We start from the raw sequence: 13,164 nt of genomic DNA, 5'->3' as shown, positions 1-13,164 counted from the left end.
AAATAAGTTGTAGTGGAAGAAGACTATAATGACCACGAGTGGAGTTTGGTGCCACTGCTTTGATTTATGCTGAGGTTACAGTGGTTTCACCATTATTGCTCTTGTATGATTCTATGAGAACCCTGAACATCTGAGACAGGTCTCAGTTAACTTAGAAAGTTTATTTTCCCAAGGTTGAGGATGGACCCATGACACAGCCTCAGGAAGTTCTGATGACATGTGCCCAAGGTGGTCGGGGTACAGCTTGGTTTTCTACATTTTAGGGAGATGTAAAACATCAATCAATAAATGTAGGAACTGCATTGGTTCTGTCTGGAAAGGTGGGACAACTTGAAGCAAAGGCAGGAAGACTCAAAGCAGGAAGGGGGGAGCTTCCAGATCACAAATAGGAGAGACACAAATGGTTTCATTCTTTTGAGTTTCTGATTAGCCTTTTCCAAAGGAGGCAAGCAGATATGCATTTATCTCAATGTGCAGAGATGAGCAGAGGAGTGACTTGGAATAAAATGGGCATCAGGTTTGCCCTAAGTAGTTTCCTGAGTGACATTGGGGGGCCCAAGAGATTTTCCCTTCACACTATCAACATTAATGTCAGTATAGAGAAAAGGCAAATAAGATTTTAGTGTTCTTATGATATTGATCTCACTGACCACTTTAAGTGTCTTGGGGACCCTCACCCAAGGCGTCTTTGAACCACACTTTGAGAACCACTCCTTTGCATGATATCTATCTTGTTCACATTGCAGCTCTCGTCTCCTATCACTCTCTGCTTGACTCTTCGAGTTCCCCCCACTAAAGCACATTTATATCAGCTCTTCCCGAAAAGTTCTGCCCCTTGGTGTCCTGTTGTTATCAGATCTCAGCTCAAATGGCACCTTGCAAAGACACTTTCTGTGATCACCCAGTTTAAAGAACACCCCTTACCAGTAGTCATTCCCTATTACTTTATCCTGCTTTATTTTCTAGAAAAATTTTTATCATTTGATATTAGTTTATTTTTTGAATTCAAGGAATTGAACTATCTTATTCATTTCCATATCCCTATCTTTTAAAACAGTATAGTCAAACTTCAATACTTATTGAATAAATAGATTTTAAAAGGTCATCGAGGAATGAAAAAGAAAAGGTGAAAATGACAGTGATTTGAATAATATAAAGCCTTACAAAGTTGTTTACTATAGTTTTTAATATTCATCTCTTGAAGAGTACGATCTCCTGATGATTATTTTCTATTTTTTAAATGTTTTTATAATTATAAGGTTGGTTGCCTTGCCGGGAGCTCAGACACGCCCATCCCTCTCCCCGCCTGAAAATTACATCACCAGAATATGCGCATCATCTAGCTCCACCTTGGAAATCCCCTCTGCACTCGGCACCTAGCCTCCCCTTGGAAAGCCCCGCCAAAACCCGCCCAGTAGCACATTGCCCCATCCAGAAATCCCACCTACCTATAGCAGCTTGCCGCTCCACATCCTGTTTCTCCACAGCCAATCAAATGCCTTCACTCCCTATAAAACCCCACGCCCAGAGGAGTTGGGTGTGACCTCTCTGGCCTCTTTCCCCTGGACCACAGAACCTCGGCCAGGAGCCAAATAAATTGACATTTAATCTTTTGGTGCTGGCCTCCGTTTCCTCACTTTTAACTCAGTGATAAACGTGATAAACGTCGCAAAAGAATCAACCTTACAATAATCAGACTTTAATATTCTCTATGTTGGATACAAGGAGTTCTAAATTTCTCTTCAAAGAATCAGTATGTCAGTATGTTCAGTTTTTTGTCCTCCATTTTAAAGTTTAACTTCTTCGTAGTTTCAGTAAACGACCTTTTCTGCCAGTTCTATAGTAGTTCTCATCTGTTCCCCTGGTCACCTGCTCTGTCCTGACTCACCCTGATTACCTGTTTTGACCTGAGTCATCCCTGGCTACCTTCTCTTACTAAGTCACCTTTAGTTACCTGTTCTGTAACCATCCTTCCCACCAAACTGCTCAGCCACCACTCTGGGTGATACTACTGCTCACTTTAAAATAGCCAATTGGAATTAGCTTAGCCTGTGTGGTCCAACCTTAACCAATAGGGTAATGACACAGCAGTAGGGGCTCCCTGTGTCAGGAATAAGAAGCCCTTCTTTTCCCCTGTTTGGGTATGTGCTCACCATTGCTCCATCTGCGAGACACTCCCTTCTATAGAAGTAAATTGCGTTGCTGAGAAAATTTATATTTGAGTGCTACTTCTTTTGTGGCATCAAAAATTTACATATAACAATTGGTGGCCCATATGGGGACAAGCCATTCTCTTCCAGGCAGTCTCAGGTCCTCTCTTGTGAGAAGACATGTCCTGCTGCCTCACTGCAGTGGCCTCAGGGGTAAGGAATCGAGACCCATCTGGTGTGATGAACAAACCCAGACCCTCAGCAATGCAGGAGAAGAAGGCCTACAAATACTGCTGCCACCAGGTAACTCAGTGCACAGTCCAAGGAAAAGATGCTGGGGAGCTGGTAAAGTATTTCATTGGTGGGTGGGACTAAGGTAAGGAAAACCACAAGGGGGCAGTAAACTAGTCCTTGGTCGGAACATTCCAAGGCAAGGAAAGCCGCTGGGGGTGGTGAAGTATTCCTTGGTCGGGGTGACTTGGAGGTTAAAAAGGGGCAAGACATCTCCATTAGAAGGGATTAAACTTCACACAAACCTCCAGTAGTAGGGGAGGTGAGAAATTTCCAGTAGGGGAAATTGGGCCTCATCCCAAAAGGTAAGACATTTTCAGTAAGGGAAATTGAACCTCACCCCAAAACCATCAAGATGGGAAATAACCCAAGTAAGATAAGAGATAAAAGAATAAAGCTAGCAACAATTTTCACCTAATAGTCTCCTAGGCCTAATGTTAAAACATTGAAATAATAATAATAATAATAAGAAAACAATACCCTATTCCTTTAAATGCCAAGGTAAATTAAAAACCTATAATTAATAATTATAGCCAAACAGGAGGCTGTTTCTTAGCTGTACAACTGGCCTGCTCTAAAGCTAGGTAAAACCTAGGACACATGGAGTGAAATGCTAGAATAAGCCAGACCTTATCTGCACTCCTGTCTAGGTCCTAGGCTGTACACCCAGCACATAATTAAAATCCCAAACTTACAAGGTTTTCAACAAAAGTAAAGTTTGCTGAAAGTTAACAGTGTAACATGTATTATTCTAAGTTCCAATCTTGTAGCCTTAGGCAGTCTAGTACACAGACATGAAGGAAGTTTGCTTCGGGGGGAAAAAAATGGTTATCATCTTTGACAAAGAGGAAAGAAAAGAAGGGAATTTATGTAAAAAGAATCTTACATGGTAAATTCTTGTCCTAGGGTAAATTAACTGGTTGTTTAAAGAAAGGGATGTTTACAACAAGTCAGAAAGTTAAAAAATGTCAAGGACTGTCTGTGAAAGTTGTGAAAAATGTTATAAAAGAGAATTTATGCAAGAAATGTTGTATAATTTATAAGTAATTAGGCCTCCCAAATGTCAAACTTTTGAAGAAACAGTTTATGTGCAAGGTATGTAAGGAAAGTAAATACACTTTTGGTAAAAGAATTATAAGGAGGCACAAGAATGTAGATTTTTATCTACATTAAAAGATTAAAAAATTGTTTAAAAGGTTTAAGCAAATTTTGAAATGTTAATTGTAAAGGAAATTCTGTGTGTAAACATATTGGCTAAAATTAAAGGGATATCATCCAGTTTTTCTGTAAACTGGACATTAAAATAAAAGCACAATGGGTTTTTTTAAAGCACTAACCTGTTCTGTAGTTATCTCATGAATGAAGGATGATGAAAGGGGAATTCAAGACAAAGACAAAAGGTTCTGTTTGAAAGAAGGGGTCAGAGGGCTCTTTGCTTCTAGTGAACAAAGGCCCTGAGCTTTTAGGGCCCTTCAAACTTATTAAGTAAAGTGAATAGGGAGGAAATGGTGGTTGTCAGTCAGCTACTTGATTTATGCTGGCAGCTGATTTATCACAGGTACTGCTTCCCTTGTTCAACAGGTTCCAGATATTCAGGTAGATAACCTCAAGGAGCACAGATAACCTCAAGGAGCGTGGGACCTGGGATGTGACTGCCCTCAGCATTCCTTCTGGCGGCAGACAGAGTTTGTCAGTTTGCCAGCGTCCTGCTTTCATGAGAACAGTTTGCTGTTTGCTCACATAGCCTGCAGAGGGATATTGAGTTGGTCACGCCCCACATTCTTGGGGTCACCAACACCGTTCTTTAACAAAAATTATAAAGGATTAAAAAGAGTCTATAAAAATCTTACCTTATGGTCAGACATTAAAATTGCACAAATATGTCTATGAGGTTTTATAAAAATTGAGTTTAACATTAATAGCATGCTAATATAAAGGTAAAATTTAGCTTATCCAGCATAAAATCATACAAGAAGCACTGTCAAATATAAAATGGTGTTTGGCTTTTTTTGGTTTAAACACTAATAAAAATAAGTGCTAAAGAGAATTCAGAAGGAAAATGGATATTGCCAGACTAGAAAGAAATGTTATCCAAACCCCTTATAAGGGAAATCTTATTCCAACTGCATCAAGGGATCCACCGAGGTTCCCAGGCTATGTGTGGGGCAGTTCTCAGAGTTTATGGGTGTATAGGAATGGCCAAACAAGTTACAGATAGTTTCTTAGCAGGTAAGAAAAATAATAAATAAGCTATAAATAGATTACCCCTTGGGGGAAGGAGTCCAGGCTTAAGACCATTCCAAAGTATCCAAGTTGATTACACAGAAATGCCTCCAATTGGTCTTCTAAAGTACCTATTAGTAATAGTAGATCACCTTAATCATGAGATAGAAGCTATTCCCTTTTAAGTCCAACTGCTGATAATGTAGTCAAGGCATTAGTTGACAATATTATACCCAGGTTTAGATTAATAAAAGACATTGATTCACATAATAGGACTCATTTCACTGCACATGTCATAAAGATATTAGTCCAGGTACTGCATATAACATGGGAATATCATACTCCCTGGTGCTCACCTTCATCAGGGAAAGTAGAATGACCTATCACCCTGTTGAGAGTCCAAACTGCTCCCCGAAAAGACATAGGCCTATCCCCTTATATGATGCTTTACGGATTGCCTCACCTACATTCTACCACTGATCTTCCCACATTTGAAACAAAAGATCAGTTTTTCAGAAATTATATACTTGGTTTATCTTCCATTTTCGCTTCCCTCAGAACTAAAGGGTCTTTTAGCACAGGTACCACCCCTAGAGTTTCCAGGACACAAACATCAGCCTGGGGACCAGTCCTCATCAAAAGCTGGAGAGAAGGAAAAGCTCGCACTGGCCTGAAAAGGACCTTATCTAGTGCTCCTAACTACTAAAACCATAATATGGACAGCAGAAAGAGGATGGATCCATCACACCCAGAGTCAAAAAAGCTCCACTCCCTCAAGAATCATGGGCCATAGTCCCAGGGGGAACCTTACCAAACTAAAGCTAAGAAAAGTTTAACCCTCTTCATTTATTTTATTTTTCCTTCTTTCCTTGTTCTACTGCTGACCACCTTGTTATCAATGTGACCAGGTCACCTTTTCCTCAGACAATCACATTTGATGCCTTTCTCACCATACCTTGTGGGGATCTGCAAAACCAAAGGCAACTCAGAAAAATATCTGTCCTTTCAAAGTAACTTCTAACCTCCATGACGCTTGCTTCATAGAAACCAAGTCCCCACATTTCTCAAATTTGGGGAACTAAACAAGGATGAGTTTCAGGACGGTATGGTCCCTCCTGGGACGGTGTCCTATGGACCACTGAGGAACAAGGTTGAACTTCCTCAAAGGGCTGCACCTCTCTAAACCCACACTTCCATTTCACCAAAGAAAGCGTTCCTTCCAATTGTCAACAGTACCGGTGCAATCCAGTGTAGCTGTCTATTCTTACCGCTACCTCTACCAACCCTGACCCCACTTTAGTTCACTTTTATGGCATAGGAACAAACCTGGCTGGCACAGATGTCATGGGGTCTTTCAAAAGTGTTTTATTAATCCCTCATTCTCTTTTCCCCTTCTCCTCCTTCTTCTTTTGGACCTTCTTCTGAGAAAACTGTTACCCTTCTATACACAATGACAGGACCAAGGTAGATGTTGTAGAAGTAAATGATTTAAAACACACTTTAGGGCCAGGCGTGGGGGCACAAGCCTGTAGTCCCAACACTTTGGGAGGCCGAGGTGGGTGGATCACGAGGTCAAGAGATCGAGACCATCCTGGTCAACATGGTGAAACCCCGTCTCTACTAAAAATACAAAAAAAATTAGCTGGGCATGGTGGCGTGTGCCTGTAATCCCAGCTACTCGGGAGGCTGAGGCAGGAGAATTGCCTGAACCCAGGAGGCGGAGGTTGCGATGAGCCGAGATCGCGCCATTGCTCTCCAGCCTGGGTAACAAGAGTGAAACTCCATCTCAAAAAAAAAAAAAAAAACTAAAAAAAAAAAAAAACAACTTTAGCAACAGAGACAGGACATCAAGATGCAAACGTCTGGTTGGAATGGATCAAATATTTTGTCTGCACATTAAACAAAAGCAATCGTTATGCTTGGGTCAGAGGCCCAGATTGTCCCCATTCCACTGGGATGGTCCTCCAGTTGACCAGGCATGGGCTGTATGGTAGCTCTTTTTCAGGATTCTACAGCCGGGGGTAACAAGTCATGCCAAGCTCTCTCTCTACTATATCCCGAAGTTCAACAATCTGTGGGTCAGCCCCTGGAAATCCTGTCTCTACTAAAAATAAAAATAAAAAAAGCTGAGCATGGTGGTGGGTGCCTGTAATCCTAGCTACTTGGAAGGCTGAGGCAAGAAAATTGCTGGAACCCGGGAGGCAGAGGCTGCAGTGAGCCGAGATCGCACCACTGCATTCCAGCCTGGACTACAGAGCAAGACTTCATCTCAAAAAAAAAAAAAAATCGATTTATTTGTTGATGTACACTTGGATTGATTCCATATCATGACTACTGTGAATAGTGCTACAAGAAACGTGGGTGCAGGTATCTCCTTGACATATTAATTGTATTTTTAAATTTTTGGATATATATCCACTACTAGTATTGTTAGATCATATGGTATCTCTATTTTTAATTTTTTGAGAAACCTTTGTACTGTTTTCCCTAATGTCTGGTACTAAGTTACATTCCCACCAACAGTGTATTAAAGTTCCCCTTTTTCCACATCCTCACCAGCATTTGTTATTTTTTGTCTCTTTGATAAAATCTATTTTAACTGAGATGAGGTGATAGATTTCCTTGTGGTTTTGATTTTCATTTCCCTGATTTGTGATGCTGAGCATTTTTCATATCTCATGGGTCATTTCTACATCTTCTCTGGAGAAATGTCTACTCAGGCTTTTTGCCCATTTTTAAGTTGGGTTTTAGATTTTTGGGGGTTCTGTAGAGCTGTTTGAGTTCCTTGTATAATCTAGATATTAACCTCTTGTCAGATGCATAGTTTGCAGGTATTTTCTCCCATTCTATAGGCGTTTTCTTTGTTCCATGTCCCTTGTTGTGCAGAAGCTTTTTAGTTTGCTGTAATTGCATTCACCTATTTTCTTCGAGAGACTGCTTTAAATGTGTCCCAGAGATTCTGGTATGTTGTGTCTTCATTCCATTGGTTTCAAAGAACTTCTTTATTTCTGCCTTCATTTCATTGTTTATCCAGTCAACATTCAAGAGCCAGTTGTTCAGTTTCCATGAAGTTGTGCGGTTCTGAGTTGGTTTCTGAATTCTAACTTGATTGCACTATGGTCTGAGAGAATGTTTTTTATGATTTCAGGTGTTTTGCATTTGCTGAGGAGTGCTTTACTTCCAATTATTTGGTCGATTTTAGACTACGTGTGATGTGGTACTGAGAAGAATGTATATTCTGCGGATTTGGGGTGGAGAGTTATGTAAATGTCTATTAGGTTTGCTTGTTCAAGGTCTGAGCTCAGGTCCTGGATATCCTTGTTAATTTCCTGTCTGGTTGATCTGTCTAATATTGACAACGGAGTGTTAAATTCTCCCACTATTACTGTGTGGGAGTCTAAGTCTCTTTGTAAGTCATTAAGAACTTGCCTTATGTATCTGGGTGCTCCTGTATTGGGTCCATATATATTTAGGATCATTAGCTCTTCTTGTTGTATTGAACCTTTTACCATTATGTAATGTCCTTCTTTGTCTTTTTTGATCTTTGTTGCTTTAAAGTCTATTTTATCAGAGATGGGAATTCCAACTCCTGCTTTTTTCTTCTCCATTTGCTTGGTAAATCTTCCTCCATCCCTTTATTTTGAGCCTTTGTGTATCCTTGCATGTGAGATGGGTTTCCTGGATACAGCACACCGATGGGTTTTGTTTTTTTTATCCAATTTGCCAGTCTGTGTCTTTTGATTGGTGTATTTAGCCCATTTACATTTGGGGTTAATATTGTTATGTGTGAATTTGATACTGCCATTTTGATGCTAGCAGGCTGTTTTGCCTGTTAGTTGATGCAGATTCTTCATTTTGTTGATGCTCTTTACCATTTGGTACATTTTTGGAGTGGCTGGTATTGATTGTTCCTTTCTATGTGTAGTGCCTCTTTTAGGAGCTCTTGTAAAGCAGGCCTGGTGGGGACAAAATCTCTGAGTACTTGCTTATTTGCAAAGGATTTTATTTTTCCTTCACTTATGAAGCTCGGTTTGGCTGGATATGAAATTCTGGGTTTAAAGTTCTTTTCTGTAAGGATGTTGAATATTGGCCCCCACTCTCTTCTGGCTTGTAGGGTTTCTGCTGAGAGATCTGTTGTGAGTCTGATGGGCTTCCCTTTGTGGGTAACCCAACCTTTCTCTCTGGCTGCCCTTAGCATTTTCTCCTTCATTTCTACCCTGATGAATCTGACGATTATGTGCCTTGGGGTTGCTCTCTTGAGGAATATCTTTGTGATGTTCTCTGTTTTACCTGGACTTGAATATTGGCCTGCCTTGTTAGGCTGGGAAAGTTTTCCTGGATAATATCCTGAAGAGTATTTTCCAGCTTGGATTCATTCTGTTCGTTACATTCAGGTACACCTATCAAACATAGATTAGGTCTCTTCACGTAGTCCCACATTTCTTGGAGACTTTGTTCATTCCTTTTTTCTCTAATCTTGCCTTCTCGTTTTATTTCATTGAGTTGATCTTCGACCTCTGATATCCTTTCTTCTGTTGGTCAATTCGGCTGTTGAAACTTGTGCATGCTTCGCGAAGTTCTCATGTTGTGTTTTTCAGCTCCATCAGTTCTCTCATATTCCTCTCTAAGTTGTCCATTCTTGTTATCATTTTGTCAAATATTTTTTCAAGGTTCTTAGTTTCTTTGCATTGAGTTAGAACATGTTCTTTTAGCTCATGGAAATTTTTCAATACCCACCTTCTGAAGTCTGATTCTGTCATTTCATCACACTCCTCCATCCAGCTTTGTTCCCTTGCTGGTGAGGAGTTGTGATCCCTTGTAGAAAGTGAGGTGTTCTGGTTTCAGGTGTTTTCCTCCTTTTTGTGCTGGTTTCTTCCCATCTTTGTGGATTTATCCACTTATCATCTGTATAGTTGCTGATTTTCAGATTGGGTCTCTGAGTGGATGTCCAGGTTGTTGATGATGAAGTTATTTCTGTTTCTTAGTTTTCCTTCTAACAGTCTGGCCCCTCTGCTGTAGGACTCCTGAGGTCCACTCCAGGCCCTGCTTGCCTGGGGATCACCTGCAGCTGCTGCAGAACAGTAAGGGTTGCTACCAGTTTCTTCTGCTGCTATGTTTGTCCCAGAATGATGCCTGCAAAATGTCAGTCTGATAAGTCCTTTGTGAGGTGACTCTTTGGATATATGGGGGTCAGGGAGCTGCTTGAGGAGACAGTCTATTCTTTATAGGAGCTCAAGTGCTGAGCTGTGAGTTCCGTTGTTCATGCAGAGCTGCTAGGCAGGTATGTTTAAGTCTGCTTCAGTAGAACTCATAAACCCCCTTTTTTCCCCCAGGTGTTCTGTCCCAGGGAGTTAGGGATTTATTTATGAGTATCAGTTGTGCTGCTGCCTTTTTTTTTGCTTTTTTTGTCAGGGCTGCCCTGCCCAGCAAGGAGGCAGCCTAGTCACTCTCTGCCTGCAGAGGCTTTGCTGAGCTGCTGTGGGCTCCACCCTGCTGTCATGTGAACTTCCCTGCAGTCCTGTTTATATGGGTGTGGTTAGAACTGCCTCAGCAATGGTGGCCCACCTCTGTAATGGAAGACTCTCTCTGTTATGGTGGGTTACCTTGGCAACGGTGGGTTGCCTTGGCAATGGCAGGGTGCCTCAGCAATGGTGGGCTACCTCTGTAAGGGTGGAGTGCCTTGGTAATGGCGGATGCCCCTCCCCTCCAAGCTGTACCATCCTGGGTTCAGCTGTGCTTGCAGTGAAACTCTCAACCCCGAGTGTTTCCAATGGCTGTTTTGTTTGTTTGTTTTTGTGGGGGTGGGACCCACCGAGACTGATCACCTGGCTCCCTGCCTCAGAGCCTTTTTTTTTTTAAGTTGAACGGTTGACTCTCTCCCAGGTGTTCCAGTCACCTGCTGAAAGGGCACCGGGATCTGTGTGATTTCCTGTGCAGCGACCCACTGCTCCAGCTGAAACAACGGTGCTGCCCAGGATCAGATAGTTCTTAGTGATTGTAGATACACATTGATATCTGCACATTGAAAAATTAGGTATTTATTTTAGTCTTCACAGTCTGGCCCTATACATGCCCATCCTCTTTATTGGGCCTGTTCAGTTATCTAAGCCGACTGACTTATAAAAGACTGTGACGATTGTGGCTGTTTCAACACTAGAGGGTGCCCTAAGCTCATATTTGTTGTGAGTTTTACAAAAGCCCCAAGGTTGGCATGCACTCTGGCAGAGACGGACCTGGCAAAGATCCAAGGAGTATACCCCAGCTGTGTGAGAATACTGGCCAGGGAGCCAAGTCTGGAAGCCTGTCCCATAGGCCCTGACAGGTGATACTTCCAGGCCAATTCCCCAGTGCAGCAAGAGGGAATGGAGCTGAAACTGGGCTGCCTCTGTACCTGCTGTGGGATGGGAGCTGGTGGCCCAGATATGCACGCCTCCCAACAGTTCTCTACATGGGTGGGGCAGTTCCCCGACTGTAGCAGGAGATGCTGAAGTTGGGACTGGTTCCCCTCAGAATTCACTGTGAGATGAAGGCCAGTCAGTTCACTATGGTAGGTCAGGAGGGTGCACATCCCACCATCATTTCCTGCAAAAATGGGACAGTTCCCAGACTGAGGAGCTGGAGCTGCCTGGGCCCCCTCAGGATCTGCTTTGGGTTGGAGGCTGATGTGCCCATCTTGTAGGCTAACATGGCCGACATGGGTAATCCCTAGACTGTGAGATATTGGTGAGTCTTCCTTTTGAGTTCTTGCACAAACAGTAATAGGCTGGGATCCCAGATAAGGAGGGCTAGAGCCCAGTTACAAGGTAACTTTAAATTCACTTCAAAGACCACTGTCAGTGAGCAGATGAGTCTTTCTGCCAAGGCACTAACGTGCATGATTCCTCCTAGACCCCTTGGCAAATTGTTTTGGCTATAGGCTCAAGGATAAACAGGACTGTAGCTAAGCCTTTTGGGAAACAAGGCTGTTTCTAGATTTAAATCCCAGGGGCAAGATCAGCAGGTCTGCCACCTGGCTGTTGGTTTCCACTCTCAAAACAGTCTCTAACTCTTTGGCTCCACTAGGGATTCACAACTTCCTACCTGAATCCTGCCGAGACTTGTCTGTGCATGAATGCAGAATTCTTAGTTTTGAGAGGATATGAGTGAGTGACTTCCTATTACACCATTCTGCTGACTTGTCTAGATTTTATTTACTGTTTTATAATTTTTAGCATTAAAATAATATACATATTTTGTCAGATGAATCCGTATTTCATTTTTTGAGTGATTATAAATGATACTGTACTTTAAATTTTGATGTTCACATATTTATTGCTGGTATACAGAAATAGAATTAATTTTTATATGTTGATCTTGGATCGGTGACCATGCTGAAGTTATTTATTAGTTCTAAGATCCTTTTTACAGAGGCTTTAAAATTTTCTACATCATCAATCATGTAATCTGTAAGTAAGGACCGTTTAATATCATTTTCACTGAGACATATGCCTTTCATTTCTCTTCTTCCCTTATTCAGTGGCTGTAATGTCCAGGACTATGTTGACTAATACAGTCAACTGGTGAGACCAGTCATTATTTTCAGTCTTGGGGTGGGGGGATTCAGTCTTTCACCATTAAATATCATATCAGCTGTAGTTTTTTTGTAAATGATATTTATCAAGTAAAATAATTTTCCCCATCTTTCTTATTTTATGAGAATTATCATTAATGAATTTTAAATATTAACAAATGCTTTTCTGCATCAGTTGATAATATCGTGTAATTTTCTGTTGATGTGACAGATGATATTAATTCATGTTTCAATATTGAATTCTCCTTGTATCCTGAAATAAACTCCACTTGGTAGTTGTTTATAATTCTTTTTATGTATTTCTAAATTCTACTTGCTAATATTTTGTTAAAAATTTTTAATCTATGTTCATGAAATATTGGTCTGTAGTTAATTAATATCTTTTCCTCATTCTTTTTTAATTTCTCACTTTCTTGTGTTGTTTTTGTCTGGTATGAGTATCAGGATAATTCTAGATTTATAAAATTAATTGAGAAAATATTCTTTCCTTTTCTATTTTCTGAAAGATTGTGTAGAATTGTTATTAATTCTTTAATATTTGGTTGAATTCTTGAATGAAACCATCTAAGCCTGAAGATATTTCTTTTTGGAGAGTTTAAAAAAAATTTGGGCCAGGCACGGTGGCTCATGCCTGTAATCCCAGCACTTTGGAAGGCCGAGGTGGGTGGATCACAAGGTCAAGAGATCGAGACCATCCTGGTCAACATGGTGAAACCCCGTCTCTACTAAAAATACAAAAAATTAGCTGGGCATGGTGGCACGTGCCTGTAGCCCCAGCTACTCAGGAGGCTGAGGCAGGAGAATTGCCTGAACCCAGGAGGCGGAGGTTGTGGTGAGCCAAGATCGCGCCATTGCACTCCAGTCTGGGTAACAAGAGCAAAACTCCGTCTCAAAAAAAAAAAAAAAAATTAATTTTACCAATTTTTTTCA

The sequence above is a fragment of the Callithrix jacchus genome, chromosome 9, assembly GCF_049354715.1.
Source record: "Callithrix jacchus isolate 240 chromosome 9, calJac240_pri, whole genome shotgun sequence".
NCBI lineage: Eukaryota > Metazoa > Chordata > Mammalia > Primates > Cebidae > Callithrix > Callithrix jacchus.
The sequence above is the reverse complement of the archived record's forward strand: the minus strand, read 5'-3'. Positions refer to the sequence as shown.